Raw genomic sequence first — 21,520 nt, forward strand, 5'->3', positions numbered from 1 at the left:
CCATATTTCCCTGTGAAGGAGGTGAGGGGGCAGCTGGGGCTGTGAGATATCCCCAGGGCAGCCAGCGGGCTAAGCCCTCGAACTGCTGTTCCTTTGTCCCACCTGGCTGTGGTACTGGGTGCTAGAGCAGAGGGAGCACTGATTATCAAAGCAAAGGGTTTCAAGGCTTACAGAAGATTTGTTCAACCCAAAGGCTAATCCAGCAGGGTGAAAAAGATCAGTGGAATGTTTTCCAGTGATATTATTCTAACAGCCATCATTATGATGTGCTCTATAAACAAAAGTGGACACCACATGTCTGTCCCTGAAAGATCTCATAGTCTAAATAAAAGTCTTGAGGCTTCCAGGCACACAGAAGTAGCATAGATATTCCCTCACTGTCCTTAAAAGCAAACCAGCCAGCCTCAGCTGCTACTCTATTCTCTGCTAGATTTTGGTGCTGATTAAGTGCATCTCTTCTAAAACACACGCATACACTCGTAGGGGTCAGTGCTAAGCCTGTTACATGTGAGATGTATCACTTCTGTGAAACACATTATTTAAGATTGCTAGAAACATTATTCTCTGGAAAACTTGGGTTGAAGTTCTTGCCCAGTGAAGACGGTGAATGAAGTATGTTTGAATGAGAGAATGCTTTGCAGTTGCATAGCTACCAGCTAACCACCAGAAGCCTTTTAGAAAAAGTCTTTTCCAGCAGCCGGGTGTTTAGCAGAGATATAGCCACAGGTGTTGTGCTGGTCCTGGGCAGCCACATTTGGTGCTCTGTTTCTACTTCTCTATTTGCCATGTGAGAGATAGATGTTTTGTTATAGGGGTAGTGTGGAGTTTGGGGCTGAAGTGGTACTCTGGATTTATGAAGTGCTGGACCATATCAAATGTTGTTGTTGAGAGAAGTTTGCATTTGCAAAAAATCGAATTCTTACAAAGATTAGTTAAATTTCAGGTAAAATATACATTGTGTATAAAGCTGCAGAAGGACTGCAGTGGATATATGGGTATTGTTAGCTCCTCTGCTGGTTCAATAAGGGTTATTTTCAAAAAATGAAATGGAAATGAACTGAGGTGAATGCATCATTCACTGTTGATCCTGTGCTAAAAAGACGACTCCAGGTGCACTTCACTGACATCTCCTGTACTAAAGTCTACTAAAGTCTACTTACTGCTACTCTGTGAAAGAAAATAGCAGTTAGTGTTCAATATTGTTGAAGCGGACAAACAAATACAATCACATAGAGATAAGTCTGACGTTGCCAAAATTAAATGCCTACAGAATAGGAAGTATATTTTCAGTTCTACAATAAGCAGCGTGTGCTTACAGTAACAGATACTAGCACATCTTTGAATTGGTGTTGGAGGTTTGCACTCAACAGATGACTGAAAATTTTTGGTTTAATAAATATTATTACCACCACCAATAACAAAAATCAGACCTTCTTGCTTTTGACTTGGAGTAAGAAAAAAATGCAGAAGGTAAGAAAGACTTAAAGACCTTAAATAATTGGTAAAGTCAAATTAGATTTTAAAATACGGTGGGTTTCCTGCCTATAAATGCAATGGACCATTTTTTTTCTCCTTTACATCGTTACCATGCCAGCTGAAATAAATGATGTTACTCCTTTTAGTCTATGATATTGCAGCGATGCCATTTCACACATCTGAGTGAGAGCAGATTTTGCTTGAATAAGCCTATTAAAAAAAATTCCTTGTTTTTGTTGTATCGATGTACTCTGCGTGTGACAGCACAGCAGGTGGCTGTATCGAGGTGAACTCTAATTAATTCAAATCAAAAAGTGAGACCCAGCTAACAAGCTCTACAATTAGCGAATTACATCAAGTGTATGCAAGCATCTATCAGCAAGTGGCTGACTGGCCACCAGTGTCCTCGTAGTAGATCCAGCCAATGTGTTATTCATAACTACAGTGAGTGCTGATCCTCTCAAACCAATGGGAACTTTGGGGGGTAACTTCCAAGCACTGCCACCAGCACATGGCCAGAATCCCATCCCACAGGTGCTTTGCCCCTGTGGGAGCCAGGAGCACGGGATGTAGACTGGGATGCTCCGAGCAGCATTTCATCCTGTTGCTGCCACCAGCACTTCGCTATGAAACAAAATAACCCGTGAGAATATGAGATAAAATGGGTGGTCTTGCTTTGTTACTGTGAGGGAGTCTGGAGCCGTATGGAGTATTTATGAACAGTGCAGCCTTACGCCTACTTTTAAAAGCCGTGCTGCAAGTATTTCACTGTGCTTTTCAAAGTAGCTATAAAACATAGGAAAGGCTTAGGGGAAAAAGATTCTGCTCCCACAGTAAATCAAAAGTGAGCAGACAAAGGTCAAAATACCAAAAGCCACAAGAACATTAACACTTAGGATATAAAGATTTCCTAAGAAACTAATGCTTGCTCTTTCCCCAGATAACACAGACACCTTATCTTTGGGAGTTTACAAAATGGAGCCAAGCTATACAAGTAACCACTTAACTGAACCGAGGCCTGGATCTTTTAGCAGTCTGCAGTCATTAAAGCTCTCAGAAAGTCTCCCAGGAGCCAATGTGCTTGCTTAAGTATGTGCTGTAAAAGGTCCCTGAGATTTACAAGGAACCGCTCCATGCTAAGCTAGGCACCATCTGATAAACAAGCAATTTTAGCTCCAGGCTAAATGATGCTCTTTGAGGCTTTGATTTACAAGGCTGCCGATGATATATTTGTAGTTCTAGGGTAGGTTCTGCTGTGGACCTGCTGTGATTACTCATCCATGAACCAAGTTAGGGCTCAGATCTTCAACCAAGAGGTCAGAAAATTGTCAGCGGAGTAAGAAATGTTTGATAAGGTTTATTTAGATGCTAACAGCATTAAAAAAATAAATTAGGCAAACAGTGGTGAACAATTCTTAAGCTTTCTAGGGACCAATTTTTTTCCCTTTTTTTCTTTTCTTTTTTTTAATATTAATTTAAAATGTATTTCGAGTCAAAAATATATGAGAGTAAGTCCAGAATTGACTTTCTTGACTGATTTTACTTTCATTAGGTCATCTTTTGGAAAGAAGAGTACACTTAGTTTAACACCTTGAAAGTACTGACTTGGAGTCTATGAAATTTCTCAGTCCTGTTATACTTCTCCAAGCATCTAAAAAACAGCCTGGAAACAAATAACATGAGATAATTCATGTAAACGTAAGAAATTTAGATTAAAAACACAAACAGGATCAGGGGAAGGAGAGCAGAACCCAGCATTTCAGGAATGTTTTGCTTTCATCGCTCTTCACCGCTCCAAGACCTGCGGGCCCAAACCTGTGTGCTGCTGAGTACCTCCTGAGAAGTGGTGAGTAGCTTCAACTGCTGCTAAAAGTGGGGATTTTAGAAGCTCCTCTAACTTTGCTCTCAGAAGTACACTATTCATAGAATTAAAAAAAAATAAATGTAAAATGTGATTTTAGCCTTGCTGCTACGACAAGACCAAGCCTTGTTAAAGGCAGTATAAACACAAAAGCTTTAGTTAGGGACAAATGCGGCATTAATTTATTGCTTTTAAACATAACTTGTGTTTTCTGGAGTTTAGAAATGTTCTGTGGCACTAACAGTTGAGCTTGTTTAATTAATGTCACTGGAAAATGCTGGAAAACGTTTTTTGCTATCTCAAAACATCTAGACAATTTACAGATGCATATTTAAAATGCTTCTATATTTTTCTAGATGGTTTTCAAATTTAAAACCTTTATTTCTGTAACTTTTGTTCCAATTATTTCGAAAAGTGCTTTGCTTTTTAAGTGAACTCCACAAAAAACCTTAGGAGTACCCAGTTTTGTTTTACCTCTATACCTACCTAGATTTGCCTCCTTTAAACTCTTTGTCCATTAAGCTCTTCACTTTGCAACTGTCATATGACATGCAACCCACCGCCCTGATTTCTTACAAAGTTCAGCTGAGGTTTACGATTTCATAACGCAGAGAAGGCCTTTATCAAATGGTTAAATGACTGTAAGAAAACAGCACACTGCTACTGAAGGAGCTGGGACCCAGCAGAAGGGGCTCCTGTCAGGTATACCGTGCTCCCTGTTTGGGGGCACACGTAACAAGGTGTTTGCATTTTTAGCAAACACTGTGCAAATTGTGCACGCTCTGGGCACCACTGTGTGGCTCTGCCTGGTGGCAGCACTCCACCTACTCTGCTTCGTACCACCAATAATGTCTTGTATTCGTCTGCAGATAGTGTGTTTGATGCACACTGAGCTGTGTCAATAGCCTGATAATGCAGATGTCCCGTGGGAGATTTCCACTTCACAAAGCTCCCTATTGAAGTTCTAACAGCGTCAGGAAAATGGCTTTTAATTGAGGCAGCCTTGATGCTGTTCACTGGCTGCCTTCCAGTGAGTGCTTGTGTTAGTCCTGGGACACAAATGGGATTTACAGATCTGCAATGAATGGTGCATACATGGAATCATAGAATGGTCTGGGTTGGAAGGGACCACTAAGATCATCTAGTTCCAACTCCCCTGTTATAGGCAGGAATACGTCCCTGTCCATGTATCTGTTACGTGTGTAATGGATGTGGAATAGGGTTCCAAGGTTCAAGTAACAATGTAGGAGATCACTTAAAGGGAGTTTGAATTGAAGCAGTTCATAAGAACACTATTGGTTAATTTGGTTTCAAGCCTATATATATATATAATTTAAATATTTCTTTAGTAAGATAAATGCTACTAGAAAAATAAATGGTTTCTAAAACACAGCTTTTACTGTCATTGTTTTTTATCTGCCTTTTTATAGAGAGGATCTCTGTGGGATCAGGTTCTCTAAACTGGATGTGAATGTCAGTCAGAAGTGGAACCTATGAGAGAGCCACTACCGTGTAAGAGATCAGAGATGGTTGTCTGTGGCATTTCTGAGGCAATGACCACTAATGTTTGGGCTGCTCCTTGCCCTGGCCTGTTCCACTGATGACCACCCAAGACCATGCTTGTGTATTGGTTTCCCTATCCAGTCTCAGGGCGCTGGACTGACAAATAAAAAGCAGGTTGTTTCCACCCTACTCTGCTGCTGGGGCTTTTCTCAACCCTTGAGGTGGTCTTTGAGATCCTCTGGCTTTGTCCTGGTTGTCAAGGTCAAATGAATGTGGAATTCGAATCCTCATGAATATCATTATGCCCCAGAATTTTCCCAAATTCCAAATGCTGGGACCTTTTCCAGTTCTTTGCAAGGCTACTCATCTTGAAAAATAAAATAAATTGGCAAATCTCCATTCCAATTCCGGAAGATAGAATCTAGGCAGCTCACAAAAATGTGAAAATATGCAAAGTAAACAGACTGTTTCTGACAGTAACAACCCTGCAATTGCATAAAGCATCATCAAATTGCAACATGCACGTATTAAGCTTTGAGAACAACTGAATTCGCAGTGACACATTCTCTGCTCTTGAATTCATTATCACACATGCTCAGCTTGGAGATTTGCAGTATTGCACCTTGTTCTCAAAGGCGGTCTCCAAAGGAACTCTCTATTATCAAGGTAATCTCATTTAGGTACAATTTTCTCAAGTTCTTGGTGAGCTGTAGAGAGAATTGTAGCAAGAGCGGGGCAAAGGGTACCAAATAGAGGTAAGTGCATTCAAGCCCTTTTTGTGGTGCTGCCACCCAGAAGATACCCAGGGAGCAAATCTGTGGGAGGTACTGGAAGGAGCTGGTGAAGGGCTGAAAGGATGTGTACTGCAGTGCCCTGACACCCTGCTATGATCAGCTGGGCTGATCCACATGCGCTATTCCCTTTATGATGGATACTTTATTAAGTAGAAATTCTTAGGGAAAACAAAACGAAACAAAAACAAACCAAATCATCTCATTCACTGCGCAAATGGTAACAGTAAAAAGAGAGAGATAAATACTTACAGACATTAAAGCTGGGCTGTCATCCCCCCTAATAAACATCCTAATAAATTTTCAGTCAAGTACAAAGAAGTACATACACTATGACAACGATACAGTCTTGACTCTGGCCATTCTGCTGGGGATTCCTTAAATCAACGTGATAATGGACACTCTTATGGGCATTTTTAATAGTCTAATATATTATCAGGATGTAGAATTTTCAAGTATTTTTAATTGATGTGGCTTCTGTTAGTTCTACTGGACAGTCTGTTAAAGTATTTTTCCACTTATTCTAAGAAAATATATGCATGCAGATGTGCATTTTGTGCTGGTCAGTAGACACCATTAATGCATATATAAATAATTTTTTATGGTTGTCTTTTCCAGAAGTAGTTATTTTTGTTATGTTTAGAATCCAAGAGCTCTCTTGTAATAATATTTATTTAAGGTCAGAATAAAGGTTATGCTATGATAGAATACATTCTTTATAAAACACACATGCTAAAGCAGCACAAAATTTATTATCTATTTACATTTGTTTCCTTGATTTTATAGAATTGATATTTGAAGATGAGAAAGTTGATGCTCTATTTATTAAAAATAATTTGAGCCGTTAGAGGGTTTTCATTTTTGTTTGGCTTCATTCTAATGTGCTTATTTACAGAACTCATTTCTTCAGTTCTCATGGATGCACTAAATTACATCTTCCAACAAGAACATTACTTCTTTTTCAGATAGGCACCATGCTGTCATAGCAGGGGCTGCAGCACAGCCACAGCCAATAACAGCTACAGACGGATGGATCTCCATGCAGTAGGTCTTCCCAGATCCTGCAGAAGGTGCTGGGCAGAGGGCAGTCACCTGAGCACTGCTCTGAGGGGACATCGGGGCAGTGAGGGAAGCAGAGCTGCCACTGGGGCCAGCAGCACTGACTGCCAGCGTGTGCCCTGCCACATCTTCTGCTCCTCTGCACAATCAGATATATATATACCTATACTCACACACACAAATATATATACACATCCAGCTGCTGGCTACCTATACCACAGTGCCACAGAGTGATGCTGAGCACCTCTTCTATGCATCAGCAATGGGCAGGCGAAGAGACCCAGGTATATTTTGGGAAGGACTAAGGAATGTAATCAGCGTCTTTTCCTTTGCCCCTAACTGTACATGATAAATCACCAGGGCTGACTGTCAAAAAAAGTGTTTTGCTGCAACTATGCTTGATGCTTGATACCATTTCCAGATGACTGTCTGAGAGGACAGCTCAGATACCCACCAACAAATGAGACTTGCATTTATTGTAGTATTCTAGCTCCTATTAGCATTCAAGAGGCTTTTTGGCAGTGTACTCAGTGTACTCACTGGGTCTGCAGTGAACTGTTCTAGTCCATGATTCAAATGATTATCAGCAATAATAGCATTTCTAAAGCAATAAACGCTTCAGTAAAAAGACAAAGACCTATTCAAAGAGCATGCTGCACAGTATGGGCTATATTTTGAGACTATTCCTTCTCACATAAATGCTTCTTTAATCTTTGGGCCAGCTGTGCTCTTGTGTTAGCACAGGTCTTCCACAGTGTGATAGAACTAAATCAGGCATTTAGCTCCATCTAACAATACTTTAGAAGCATACTTGCATCTATGCACCCTCATGCAAGCTTTCTTACAGTGGATAACTTGCTCTTTGGTCAGCAAGTGCCAGCATGTGCAGAAAAGCTCCTGTGCACACCTTTCAGAACTGGGCACTGCATGAGCATGGTGCTTAGCAGAGCCCAGCTGCAGAGAGGAACCTGCTGCTCAGGAGCCAGGAGAGCATCTGTGCTGATGGCAGGGCAGAGGGAGCAGGTGGGGTGAGTTACCCAGATCAGGAGTACATAATGGCTAGGGGCTGGTTTGCTCTGTACGTGAGGGGGTCTGTGCTGTTGTGTTGGTTCCAGGTAATTGCTTTTTTTTCTCTTATGAAGTTTCCTTTTTTACCTTTTGTTTGTGGTTTTGCTCTGGTGCTGATAATAAGGGGTGCTTAAGCATGGGCCTAGTGTAAAGGCTCTTCTTGCCATGTAGGAATTGAAGGGCTGTATCTCTTATGGGGTTTCTGGAAGAAGAGTGAGAACCTATGCTTTTTCCCTTGGCAGATGTCTCATTTTGCTTTCTAGCACTAACTGGCTTGATTGACAGTGTTTCTGGTTTGCTATCTGTGAGGTGCTCAGTACTCTCTTTGCTTGTATGCTATAGAAGGTAGGGTGAGACTTGATTGTCTCAGCTCAGTAAAGTAAAATTCAAGAAAGAACTCTGTGAAGTGTGCACTAGGGCTGTCTCTGCATCGCCAGCACAGCTGACCTAAATGGAAGCTGTTATGAGAGAAACACACCTGTTCTGCTGGTTTAAGTTTCTTGGCTTCTTCAGGCTTAGCTCTAGTTCACCTGTGACTATCATGAAAATTTCTCTATATATCTTTTGTGATTTTGAGTTATCTGTCTACTCAGTAGTTGGTTGGTGATGAAACTATGCTGCTAGAGGCAAGCTTTGCTGCAGCTGGTGTTGGTAAAGCTTGATGTGAATTCAAGTGAGAGATATTAAGTCTTCTGATGACTGTAGTTTCTTCCTTTGTCTGTGCTTCAGGTTTATGCTAAACTGTCCATGTAGGCACTTGACTGTTGTTACAATCCACAGGAGATCCCTAAGTAGGTGAGGGCTAAGCCTTGAGACCGGGTGATAAAATATTGTGTTCCTCAAATGGAAGGAGTGAAAGCACTATGTTGTCTTTCTTTCCACTTCTGTCATATACTGCTGTTGCTTTGGAAATTTAGTTATTTTTTAATTCTTTAATCTTAGGAGGTAGTTATGAAGAAGATGAATGAGAAAGCATTCCTGTTGGGGGACATAAAGCTTATGTTTTCTTGCCAGGAGAAGTGAGTGTGGTAAGTAACAGGATCTGAGCTCTTCTACTTTGTGTTTACTTTTCTGTAGTTAAGTATGCAAAAATAAGTCAAATGAATCTACTATTCCTGAACTCATAATTAAAAACAATGGGTTACACAGAAGCTCTTTTCATTACTATTCAGTGATAATAGACGTTTATTGACATCGAAACCAGAAACTACATCTGAAGCAAAGTTACAGCTGCAGTCCTGAAAAGGCATTTGAATGCATCAGTTTAAAACAACAAAAAACAAAAACTCTTAAAAAAAAAAAATTTAAACAGGAGAAAAAGTGAATAAAATGGAGAAACTAGCATAGGGGAAAACGTGCAGGAATTTAAGAGCTGCATAGAAAAAAATAAAAATGTACTGAATAAGAAAGGGAAAAGAAAAGAAACATAAAAACTGAATGGCAGTCAAAAAGAAAAAAAAGGCCAAATTGTCTTAACCACTGTTATAAATGAGCGCAGAATAATAATTTGTTTGCAAAGGTCTGGATTTTTCCTATAGCAAACCCAGATCATGCGAAGACATAGCCTAGTTCTGTTCTTGTTTAAGTGGACTGAAGTTGGTGTTTGGGGAAGTTTTCTGATCTTTCTCTGTGCTGCCTTGTTAGTAGGAATGCATTTGAGGCTTTGGTGCTTTTAAATGAAGATGGAAAGAGTTGTACAATGAATATCTTGGGCAAAAATTTTCTTGGTATTCATTGAGAACTTATAGTGTGGAGATGGGGAAATAATGAAGTGATATTCACAGAACATCTGGAGAAATCGGGTGAGTATTTGACTAGAAATACTGGATGCTGCAAAGCTGCATATTCTTCTGTGATGCTAAGTGATTACTGATAGGACTCGGAGGTCTGATTGATGGCTGGACTTGATGGTATTGAAGATCTTTTTCCAATGTAAATGATTTTATGATTCTGTATTATGGCATTTGTCCTCATGTTATGACTACACTGTCTTTATTTATGAGGAATGCAAAATTAACTGCTTATTGAAAACCAAGTATAAGCTGAAATAAGAATGCCTAATACCATTTTGGAATACTTTGAGAGGTGAGGGGAGCAATTCATTGTAGATCTTAAAACATACTTTGCTAGATCTTTTAAAGGTTTGGTTCTCCTGGCAGTATTTAGTTTGTTCAGCAGTAGGAAGGCAGCTTCTATCCTTTAGGAGAAAAAAAATGAGAGAAGTGTATGCTTTCCATGGTATTTATGAATAATTAACTTTAATCATAGAATGACTTGGGATGGAAGGGACAGCTAACATCACCTAGTTCCAACTCCATGACAAGGGCAGGGCTGCACCCACCAGATCAAGATGCCCAGGGCCCATCTAACCTGGCCTTGAATGCCTCCAGGTGTGGGGCACCCACATCTTCTCTGGGCAGCCTGTGCCAGTGCCTCACTGTCTTCTGAATAAAGAGTTCCTTCCTAACATCTGGTGAATTGTTGACCCAGTTTACATCAGTGGAGGATTTTTAAATGTTATTTTAATGTTATCTCTGACAAGATTGCTGTTTGCTCAAATTAACACTCTCAGGAGGTACTTAAACTCAATTCCATTTCTTAATGTTATTTACAACTCAGGACTTGAAGAGGAGAATGAGAAGAAACAGGATCAAGTCCTCTATTAATCTGCAGATGTGACAATGTCTTTTAATCATGAGAGATCCTTGTTGCCAGCTTTGTTTTTGTTGAAAACACTCAGTGATAAGAGATACCTCAGACTCTGTTCTGTTCATGTTAATTGTACTCTTGGTGAAGTCAGTGTAAGTTGTGTAATCAGTACCAAAACTTTAATCAGAACCTGTGAGCCGTGATCTCCATTTTCTGATGTATTTAGGACAAGTTGCCTGATGCTCCTCAAATGCGCATAAAAAGAAATTCCCTACACAAAGAATTTGTGTTCTTAATGAACAAAGCAGAAACTAAAAAAGGAATGCAGGGAATTGGTTGTCTTTTTTAGGGCAGAACCTGATTTAGAGGGAGATGCAGCAGGGTGGATGGAGCCCTGAAACTAAGTGGCCGGAAAACCTCTCTTCCTTGAATCTCAAAGCTGATTGCTGAGTCATACAGCCAGGACATTAACAGCTATGTCCTCAGAGCGGGTACTACCATAAACTGAAATTCAGTCCTATGGTTGCTATCCATCTGATTGATGTTAGTGACAATAACTGGTAGCACTGAGCTGAGGTTACTGCTCTATAATATTCCTAGTTTCAAGCATCTGGGACAGCAAGTACGCTGTTATGGATATATAATAAGGAGAGGGGAATAATGTTCAGTTATCGGGTGGGAAACTATGTTTACTCATTGAAAGAATACTTCAGTTTAAAGAATAGGGTTTTAGGTGCTGAAGACATCGAAGGCATTCATTTCTACCTTGAGAATCCAGTGAGATACTAAGAATAAGTAGCAGAAATTAGTGTGTGTAGCTTTGAGGTGGTGGTGGGTACTTTTTTGTCATAGAGGGGAAGTACCTTAGTGATTAAGAACTTTTGACTTACGTAAAGATTGAAGGGTGCAATTTTCTTTGCGGCGTTATGTGTAGAAATATTTTAGATGTGTTTTAAGCAACTGCAGGGCAGTAGTGGTTGTGATTGAACAGGTTTTTTGAGTTGCAGTGTAGTATATAATAGTCATATCTCAGATTGATGAATTGATTAGGATAAGGAACATGTACGCATCATAGTTTAAACAATTTTAAAATAGCATTGTGTGGTAATGAACCAAGTTAGTCTCTTCTATTACCTGCCTTATTAGAGTAATAATGTGCAGATCTTGTTTCACAATACTGTAATAAAATTTTTTGACATGTAAATTCACTGAAGTTCTTCAAGTTTGTATTGATTTTTATAAAAAAAAGAATTGGTTTATTTGACCTACCTTACTTCGATTTTATTTTTTTCCCCTCCAGGAAAATCAATATAATAAAATAATTCTTTCCTGCTGTACTCTTTTTCACTAAGCTCTTTTGAGAGCAGTCAGAAAATCTTTCCTTCAATTATTTCAGACTTGTTTGTATTAAATCCTTTCAAAGGGACCCATGTAAATGTGCTACTCTAATAAGGACATCTCCCTATGATAGAAGCTAAATAAAATTTTACATTTAAGGTGAGTAAGAACCAGTTATGGAGAAAATTGTTCAATATATGTTCCACCCTAATTTCTTTTTCCATGCAAAACCTGCTGCAGCTGTAAAGTAGGAGAGGAGTTTAACAACACAGTATGCATAATTCATGCTTTTGGCCTTCTGTCTGCCTTTTTCTGGAATCCTACATATTTAGATTAAGTAAAATTATTCTTGCCTACTATCAATACAGTTTGTTTTCAAGGAATATAATGCAACATATAACAGACACTACTTGGAACAAAATACCATTTTCAGTTCTGCATGACAGATCCTGACTTAACATTCTTGGAGTTCAGTATCTTAGAATAACGGGGCTTTGAAAAGTTTTTCTCTATATTGTAGTGATTCACTTAATATTCAGTAGAGGTTTAGATGACTTTTCACATAGTTATTTTCAAAGTTTTGCCAACTGTTAGTTTTGATTAAAGTCCAATTTTACTGCTGCTCGTTACTGATTTAAAAGCAATCTATTACTTCTGTGCTTTAGATGTTATTTCCGCGACCAAAAGCCATTTTCTGGGCAGGAGCCTTGTCTTCCCAGCAGAAGAAGTGTGGTTTTTGAGATTTCACCGCCAAGTATTTTAAATCTCATAGCCTTTCAAGTCAGTGATTCAAATCAATGCGCCTTGAAAAGATCAAGGTAAATTATGGACTCTTGACTTTTGGAATGAAAGTGCTGGGCCTTCTTTTTAGATTGAACTGGTTCTAATGTTATTCAATTTTATTTTTTTTTTTTGCCTACCCATCTTCTGCTGGAAATAGCTTTGTAAAAACCTGAAATGAAACCAACTACAGCTTTGAAACATTAGAACTGAAAAATAATGCCCATATGATATTGCCAGTTTGTAATTATACAAAATGAAATTATCCTCTCCAGTCAAGAGATGTGAATGTTTATCACTTTCCTTATGCTGGTCTTCTGAGTCTTTGTGGTGCTTTTAGAGATTCTTTTCAGCCTTCAACTGAGTTCTGAACTTCTATTTAGAATATTATTTATTTATTATAATATTCTATTATATTCCATTCAGCAATAACAAGGCTGAATTTCTCATTTAGCTTTTCCAGATGCACCTGTAAGGTGTTCTTCCCAATACTTTCCAAATATTTCAGTGCTCCCCTCCTGCTTCAGTTCATGCTTACAGAAAGAGAATGAAAACATAAATATTCTTCCACTTGTAAAATAAAGCAAAAATTCTCCATCCTTGGAGTACTGTAGCTGTTAGTATTTCAGGTATTGTAAGCTAGGGCTGGAAGATGGCTGGGAGGAGTCTTTCCACTCTTAAAAATGTGAAATTTGCCTTTATCTCTCTGAAAATACTTAACAAAAGACAGGAATTGGTCCCTGATGGTTAATTCACTGTCACAGACAATACCAGCACATCCTTCCTGCACTGTTTTTATTTACCCATACTATTACTTGAAAAGAATAATACTGTGAGTGCAACTTCCCTAGAGGTCTCCTATTTCGATATAGATCCAAAGTCTGAATTTGTATCAGAAATCCCAATGTGCAAGTTCTCTTGGTTTTGTCTGCAATTACTTATATGTCCTAGGAAATGAAATCCAGCACTGTATCAATTGGTTTATGCATTGCAATAATTTATTTTGGTTGCAACATCCAAATTTCTAGGAAGACCGCCTATGAAGCAGCCATTCTTTACTGGGGTCAGGATTGCTTTTGTAGGAACTCATTTACTGGTTTGCATAGGCTAAGGCATCATACCAGACTCTGTGCCATACAGCATCTCCTTGACAGTCATAAGTACCCAGCTCTGTGCATGAAGCTCAGATGTCCTGCTACTTCAAGGAGAGTTTCTGTGGCTGTGTCAGGTTTCCCCCAGTTTGTGCCCTGAACTCCTGAGCTGGGCAGCAGTTCTCCTACCCATGCATGTTCTCTTGAGCATTCTTCCTTCTCTGATTAAGATTTTTTTTTTGCTTCCAAGGTAGAAATCCATTAGGTGTGAAGAAACTTAAGTATCTGAAAGGTACAGTTCATACTGCTCTTTTTGAAGGTATTGCCTACTGACATAGACTTTTGCAGTAACTATAGCTAGAGTGGCACTGAAAAGGGCAAAATATGAAATACAACTAAATTCATAGTGACTACAAACAGTGAAGCTTCTTATCAGTGTAATTCCTGATTGCCATCATAATGCAAGTGGTAAAACCTTAGTGTTTCCCATGAATTTGTATGTTTGAGCATATCTCTGTAAGTATTTTAGTTTTTCTATGTCAGCACTGCACAATGCTATTCCTTTGATTGCTTCGGATGAGCTTTAAGAGGGGTTAGTGAGAACTATTGGTGATAGGTGGATGGTTGGACTGGGTGATCCTGTAGGTCTCTTCCAACCTTGGTGTTTCTGTGATTCTGCAATTCTGTAGAAATGGCTGTTTTTGATTGGGAGAAATTACAGACTATAAACGGAGTAAAAAATTCATCTGTTGGACCAAGACGAATTCTTGGGAGAAAGATTTGTTCTTTGCAGCCTTAAGAGTGGAACTGGGGCAGTGCATATTGGCTGAGCAACAGCGGTTGATGTTTGCATCTATAGCTGTGAGTACCCTGGAAAGCTTTTGCCTCACAGTCCCAAACTGCCCATCTGAATGGATCAGAATTGCAGAAAGAAAACATGAACAGTATTATAACCAAAACATATATATGTTTACTTAGTATGTAAAAACATTAGAAGGGTCAATTCCTTGCACTGAAACATCTTGAGTGGTTCTGTATATCACTTAACAGTGACATTGGGATCTGCCATTAGTGACTGATAACAATCTGATGCAGTCTAACACGTCATGTTAAGGGATGACTTGCTCATCAGAGAGGAGTATTCCAGGTCATAGCTACAGCTTCTTGAGTTGAGTCCTCCACAGGCTCACTGTGATGTGGGACTAAGGGCAGTGCCCAATTCTGGGGCAGGAGGAGCACTGTGTCTGGAGCCACTGCAGATGGAGTCAGGAAAGATGAGGTCAATTCTGGAGTTAGTCTGAATCTTGGTCCTGGAGGTGTTTTAACTCTCTTGCCTCTGGTGTACATTTGCAAAGATTTCTTTTCCTCTTATTTTTATTCTGCACTTCTGGAGTTCAGTGGTCTGTCTTTACATGGAAATCACTGTCATAATTTATACCATGTGCTTGATGGATTTAGTACTTTGTAAAGGCAATAATCCTAAGTATGAATAAAAATTCAACACTCTAGGCAGTAATAGAAGCAATTCTTATATTCCTAATATACTGTAGGATTTTTAAAGGTTTAAAAAAAATTGTTTTCAGTTTGCCTTTAAATCGTTTCTGAATGATAGTTCTCTTCAGCTGATTGCTTCCTTGACATCCAAATGACATCCTGTGTTGCACATTCATAATTTAGAGTATGAAATGTGTTGCAAAGGGAAGAATGGAAATTGAGTTTGAAGTTAAATATATTGCTCTTAGGGTAAATTAGCAAGAAATAATGCATACAATCCTAGTCTTTATGTTTACTTAGCACATACACAGGGTAGGAATGAATATATTATATCAGGATGTATATGTTCTCATACATAAAATGGAAACTGTAAATATTTGCTGCTTCATGTGTGGAACACCTATTCTAAATAGGAATGCTGTATTTAAATATTCAATTTAACTTCCAAGACCAAACTCATCTTGGTTTTTTACTGGAGGAGTGAGGCTGGCTGCTGGTGAGTTCTGAAGTTCTTCAGAGTTAAGCCTACAATCTGTACTTATGTAAAACTCCATTTGCAAGGTTTCCTCTTGGCTTAGCCCTGTTGACTAGTGGTATATTTAAAATGCAGCTTATTTATGCTACAACTTCGGTTGGCATGGATGGAATTAAAGGAGGACATGTTCTTTTATAATTTTTGTTTTGCAGAATTTGCTTCTGCAAACTATTCTGGTGTGTGTGGGGGAAGTAGCACTGGAACCATACAAACTTTTGCAAAAACTGGTAAAAGTCTGTAAATACACTGTATTGTTTCTCATTGTACTATTTAGATGTCAGCTGGGCTTCTGAAATCAATGTCATCCAATGAAGCTTATTGGATTGTGAATGTCTAGGAGCAGCTCAGTTTGTGTGAACCAGTGGGTGGTGGCTTTGGTGATTTCAGGAGACAAAATATGTCACTGCCTTGCTGTTGCTGTGAAGGGGGGTGGGAGGCAATCCCATTCCCTTACCTTTTGTAACCTCATGCTGATACAGGCACTGCTAGCCTGACAGTAGCTCCAGCAGCACTGAGCCATCTCCTGTGAAGCTGCCAAGGTGGTGGGAGATTGAAGGGGAGGTACAGGAGCTGGAGAGGGAGTGGGAGTGAGGGAGAAGAAGGGAAGAGACTGTCCCCTCCCTGCCTTTTGTGGCTAAGAGCTCTTGAGTCTGCTCACCAGTTTTGGTTACTGCAGTGCCTGGGACATCTGATGGCATCTGAAGAACTAGTTAAAATGCCTGCTTCTTTAATTCACCTTCTGCTCCCTATTGCCATCAGTTGTGAGATTTAGTATTCAGATTTGCAGACCTTTAAGTTATAAGAGTTTGTGCATTTTAATGCTTCTGTATGAAAAATGATTGGAGTTCCTTTCTGTATCCATTATTACCTATGCAGTACTGTTATTTAGTCCTTGTCTGTTCAGTTGTTTTCCCTTCTTGCATATAAAGGCTTAAAAATGACTGTTTTAACAGGACCATATTTTCTGTCTTTGCATTCAATAGTTCAGGCACAGATTCTGTTCATGATCTGCAAACTCCAGGAGTAGGAAAGAGTGAAAATCTTTTCTTGGATGTTTGCTTTTATCAAGATATAACTTGTCTTTTTGCCTACGGTCTTTTGTCTGTAGTTATTAATTATAGTCAGGGAAACATTTTCAATGATTAATTGACTACTGCTTAAAACAATAAGGCTGCTTAATAAGCAAAACAGTGCAATCTTCTGCATTGTTGTCTGTTTTTGTGGGATCTTCGGTAACAAAGCTCTTATGCACACTAGCAATTTTTGCACTATAAAATGAGGGGAAAAGTTTCCTGTAGCTGTAAGTTCTTTACACCTCTCAAATGTCTAAATATACCTTCAAGATACTGTCAAAGTTCTCAAGGATTAAGTTGAATGTCCTGCAGGTAGTGCTGGCTTAAGCTGAAGCCTAATGAGATAGATGGCATCTCCATGCCACAGACTCCTCCCCTGCCACTTCCTTTCTATCCGTGTGCTTCCTCCACATCATGGACTAGCAGAATAAATATTTTGGCTAGCTGAGAGGAGACCTGATTGCAGGTTGAGGGATTATGATCTCCCAAGCTCTTAAGATTGAATACCTTAAATAGCTGTACCTATATATTTTACTTTTCATTTAAGTATTTAGTCCTTTATTTTTGATTTTATTTTCTACCTTTTCTATGTTCATCCCTAACAATTTATCTCACTGTCCTTCTGCCATTTCCCCACCATCTCTCTTAACTGGGATGCTAATGTATTAAATATGATACTGCAATGCTACTTGAAATCAGTCAAATGGGTTCTGTCCTCTCAAACTCAAACAGTTCAACTCCTAGTGATGACATGCACGTTTCTCTCTCATTTGACCCATCTTCTGTCACTGTTTATCTTACTTTGGAACAGCACAAGATGGAAGGGTTTGTAGCCAGTGAGAAGGATGAGGTGTTTGTACTGATAGAGACATTTGTGTCTAACACAGTTAATGGCAGGCATGGTGACACCTGTTCTAATATTTGTTTGCAAGCTTGTATGTCATTTTTAATAGTGTTCTCCATAATATGGAAGATGAAGGCACTAATCTCTCCCAGGAAGGTGACAGGGATGCTATTCATTTTCCTGAGTACTTTGTTGCTTTTCAGCATTTTCTCTTGCTGCTTTGCAATCACAAAACAAGCCTGATTACGTGATTTAGAAGCATATTTAGAGACTAAAAGAATCAAAGTTCATCTGCTTTCATGGCCTCTAGTAAAGGAGAGATACCCTTGGAAGCCCTGAGTAAAAATTATCACCATAATAAGCCCAGACTTTTGTCACTGACTTGACAGGAGCGATGGCATCTTCAGGTCCCTAACCATAACCCAGAGAATGCACATTAAATATAACAAGGAAGAAAACCCTGAATGTACTGTTTTAAGAATACTGTATCCATTTAGTTTGAATATGAGCAAGAAGAAAACTGTGGTCAATTGAGTTAAGAAACCCTTTACTGGGCCAGCGTAATTCTCAAGTTTACTGGGAAGCTCTGTGAGTACAATAACCAGCATTTAAATTCTCGTTCCCCTTGAACAAGAAAACTTCATCTAATTAAAATAAATGATAAATTGTATCACTAAGCAGTAACTTTTTCATGCTGGGATTGTCCTTGGCATCCTTTGGTTCCTGAAAGTAATTGTGATGTAGGGAACAGCAAAATTATCTTTACAGCTGTGCTTTTAGGTCTCTCTGTAAACTTTCAAGTAATCCCTAATATACTGCGGATGCTGCTGCTTATCAATAAGATTGACTTAAACATCTTAAATCAAACCCTCAATTAGACCAAAATTGGCATTGCTAATATATGGTAGTAATAGGGTGGAAACCTCATTTTGTGAAACAATGATTTGTACTAGTTTGCAAATCAAACTTTTAGTGTTATAATTGGCCTACTAATGTACTGTTGTTAATGCCTGAAGCAAGTTGATCTATTGATAGGCAATAACACTCACAGATATAAATTGTGAAAATAAATAAGTGTTTTTTTGTTTGTTTTTAAGTTAAAGCAAATAACTGGTTGTTAGAAATGGTCTGAGAGTATATTACTTGCAATGCTTTGTAGCTGTGATGTGGAGGATGGTGGTGTTAAGACTTGTGCTGAGTGTAGCAAAAAAATGACCCGTCTAGGATTTTCCTTAAAGATCTGTTCGTTGAGGATAAACACAAACGTTCTAACACAAACGTATAAGTATGGTGGATGCCACCAGTATTTTTAGGAAGAGGATTAAATGTATTAAATGATGATGTGTTTAAGTGTAAGATGTTCACATGGAGGCACCTCCAGTCAGGTGTTTGGCAAAAAATTGTCCCCACTCTTCGCATTTAATGTTGTTGCATTCCAAAGTTTACATCAGACATCAGGAAGGACTTAAATCCAGAAAGTTATTGTTAATGTGAAGCCATGATGAGGTCTCGTCAGACTCAAAAAAGAAAATTGTTTTGATCCTGCAAGGCAGTAGCCACCACAGGAAGCTAAGAGCTCCTCACTGAGCTGCATAGACAGATCCAGTGAGAGAGAGGCTGTCGGTAGTCCAACAAAACCTGCAATCATCTTTGTTATGTTACCGTTTCCCTATAATACACATCTATAATATAATAAACATCCATTATACCAATACTGTGAACACTGTAGATACATTAAAGAAGATTTTTTGATTAAGAATGTTTGAAATGAGTGCAAGTGACAATATTACACTATCACAATGTATGGAAGTTGTTGTACTTCACAAAATAATACTCACAAAAATGAGAAATCCTGATGAGTTGCTTTCAGTTTGAAATTTGTATAGTCTTAAAAATAGGAATTCTTTATTGAAAATGTAATTCATTTCGTCATAATTCAGTGTATTAGTTGTCAATGCCATGTTTAGCATTAAATTAAGAATATTAATCTTGACTTTGACATAACGTTGTCACTTAAGTGGAAGAAACTTCCATTGCAAATCCCTAATATAACGAATTTTGTTGATAACTTTATCCTGCCACAGTTGCTTACCTCAAATATAGTAATTTCTATGCTCTAGATACTTGTTGTAGCTTACAATGAAATGTGTAAAACAACCAAACCACAAATAAACCTGTGGTGCATTAATGCCAGTTCTTTGGATTTCTGCATCCTATCATAGCTAACCAGGTGATATGTGTGGGTAGGGAAGCACCTTTGGGAGATATGTTATGAATTTTATTGAAAAAATGTATTTCCTTTTACAATGTAAGTTGTCCCTGAATGCTGGCAAAGATCTTTGAAATCTTTTTCCCAACCCTGAAGGTGAAATTACTATGGAGGTAAAAAACTTTAAGAAATACTGTTCATTCCCAATAAATAAGTTAAAACATGCAACAGTCCTAGCAGAACAGAGGTGGTTAGGAAATGGGGAAGATCATACAGTGTGAAACGCAGACTGGTAGACAGAATAGTGAAATAGAGGAGGATACTAAGATTACCTGGAGCATATACTGAAGTCCTTTAGTGCATGCAGATAAAGAGGAAAAAAAAAAAAGGTGGCAAGTATCCTCAAAGGCACTCTCTGGATTTGTTTGTGGTCCAACTACAGACTTCCAATTACAGAGAATATTGTGCAAACAGAATTTCTGTTCTGTGCTGGCAACTTACTCTATTTCTCATCTGACTCTTATTTTACAGACGAGGCTCCTGGCTGATCATCCAGAATTTCTGGTCACAATACTGATTTCAGGCAGTTGCACTGAGGTGGAAAAAATTGTCATAAACCTTCCATTGGTACAAGAATGTATGAACTGTCATTAGGGACCTGATCAGTGATTCATTGCATCCACTTATCTGTCTCTAACAATAGTCTTTGCTACAGTTACAGAGCTACTAAGAAAACCTGGAGCAACAAATCCTGAGTAGAAACTGGTAGAAGACCCCTTGTCATTAAGCCTGTAAATTTGTTTTATTTTCCTCAAATTATTTTGTAAATTTTGCTAAAGTACTGTTAATGGATGTTCAAATAAGGGGGGAAACATAAAACCCAACATCCCTTCTGACTTGATTGGAGCCATATCTCTCCTGGTGGTAGTGATTTCATTCCATTTGGTTTTGGAATAAAATTTTCCTTCAGAAAATATCAGTGCTTTACATTACTTGAATCTACGGCCTTGTAGAGTTCCTTTTCCTACTGTGCAGTCTTTGCAGTCTGTGATGTTGTTGGAGTGGCATAACGCTGCTTCAAAATAAGGGGCAGGCAGCAACAACAACAAACAGCCAAGATCTGGCTGTGACAATTACAGCTAGACAAAACCAACTCCAATGAAGATAAATCAGGAGGGAATCAATTTCTCATGAGTCCTTCAGAAACTTGCAAAGACTTTCGCTGGCATGCTTCTGCAAGTTAAAATGCTAACACATACGGTGTTTTTCTTTATCAGCTTTGAGGCATGTAAATAATGGTGAAAAAGTGATATAAATATTTAGAGTGGGATCTGGTCTGTGCTAATTTTGCTGTCTCTTTATTTCCCCTGGAATTCGCTTATTCGAATTCTACTTAAAAGCATGAGGGAAGATTTACACATTTAAAAGTAGAACTTATTCTATAAATGTACTAGCATTTCAAACAAGCATGTTGGAAATGGAGGGGAGGAGTGAGCAACAGGCTGCACGTATTTGAGATGGTAGCTCAGAGGATTCTGTGACTGTTGTGCGACTCTCACACAAAAGTAATAGAAGTGGAGGTGATGAGAGAAGGGCTGAAGTTGGTGGATTGTTAAAGTGCATTTAAACAGAAGGATTTTGGAAATGGGGAAGAGCCATAGGAAAAAAAAATCAGGGAAAATAAGAGAACTAAGAGATGCACGTGTCCCAAGCAACTCAGTGTGTGCTAAATATGTGTTCTGGAGATGG

At 38.7% G+C, this 21,520-nt stretch overlaps 1 long non-coding RNA gene across 1 annotated transcript; it reads left to right on the plus strand.

The window, feature by feature from the left end:
• Positions 1–7,707: 7,707 nt before the first annotated feature.
• On the plus strand, positions 7,708–21,115 carry LOC104911753. Its single transcript, XR_794159.2, has 3 exons — positions 7,708–7,805; positions 8,701–8,786; positions 20,303–21,115. It is a non-coding gene; the product is annotated as an uncharacterized LOC104911753 (long non-coding RNA).
• Positions 21,116–21,520: the final 405 nt, after the last annotated feature.

Source organism: Meleagris gallopavo, chromosome 7 (genome assembly GCF_000146605.3).
Source record: "Meleagris gallopavo isolate NT-WF06-2002-E0010 breed Aviagen turkey brand Nicholas breeding stock chromosome 7, Turkey_5.1, whole genome shotgun sequence".
Lineage (NCBI taxonomy): Eukaryota > Metazoa > Chordata > Aves > Galliformes > Phasianidae > Meleagris > Meleagris gallopavo.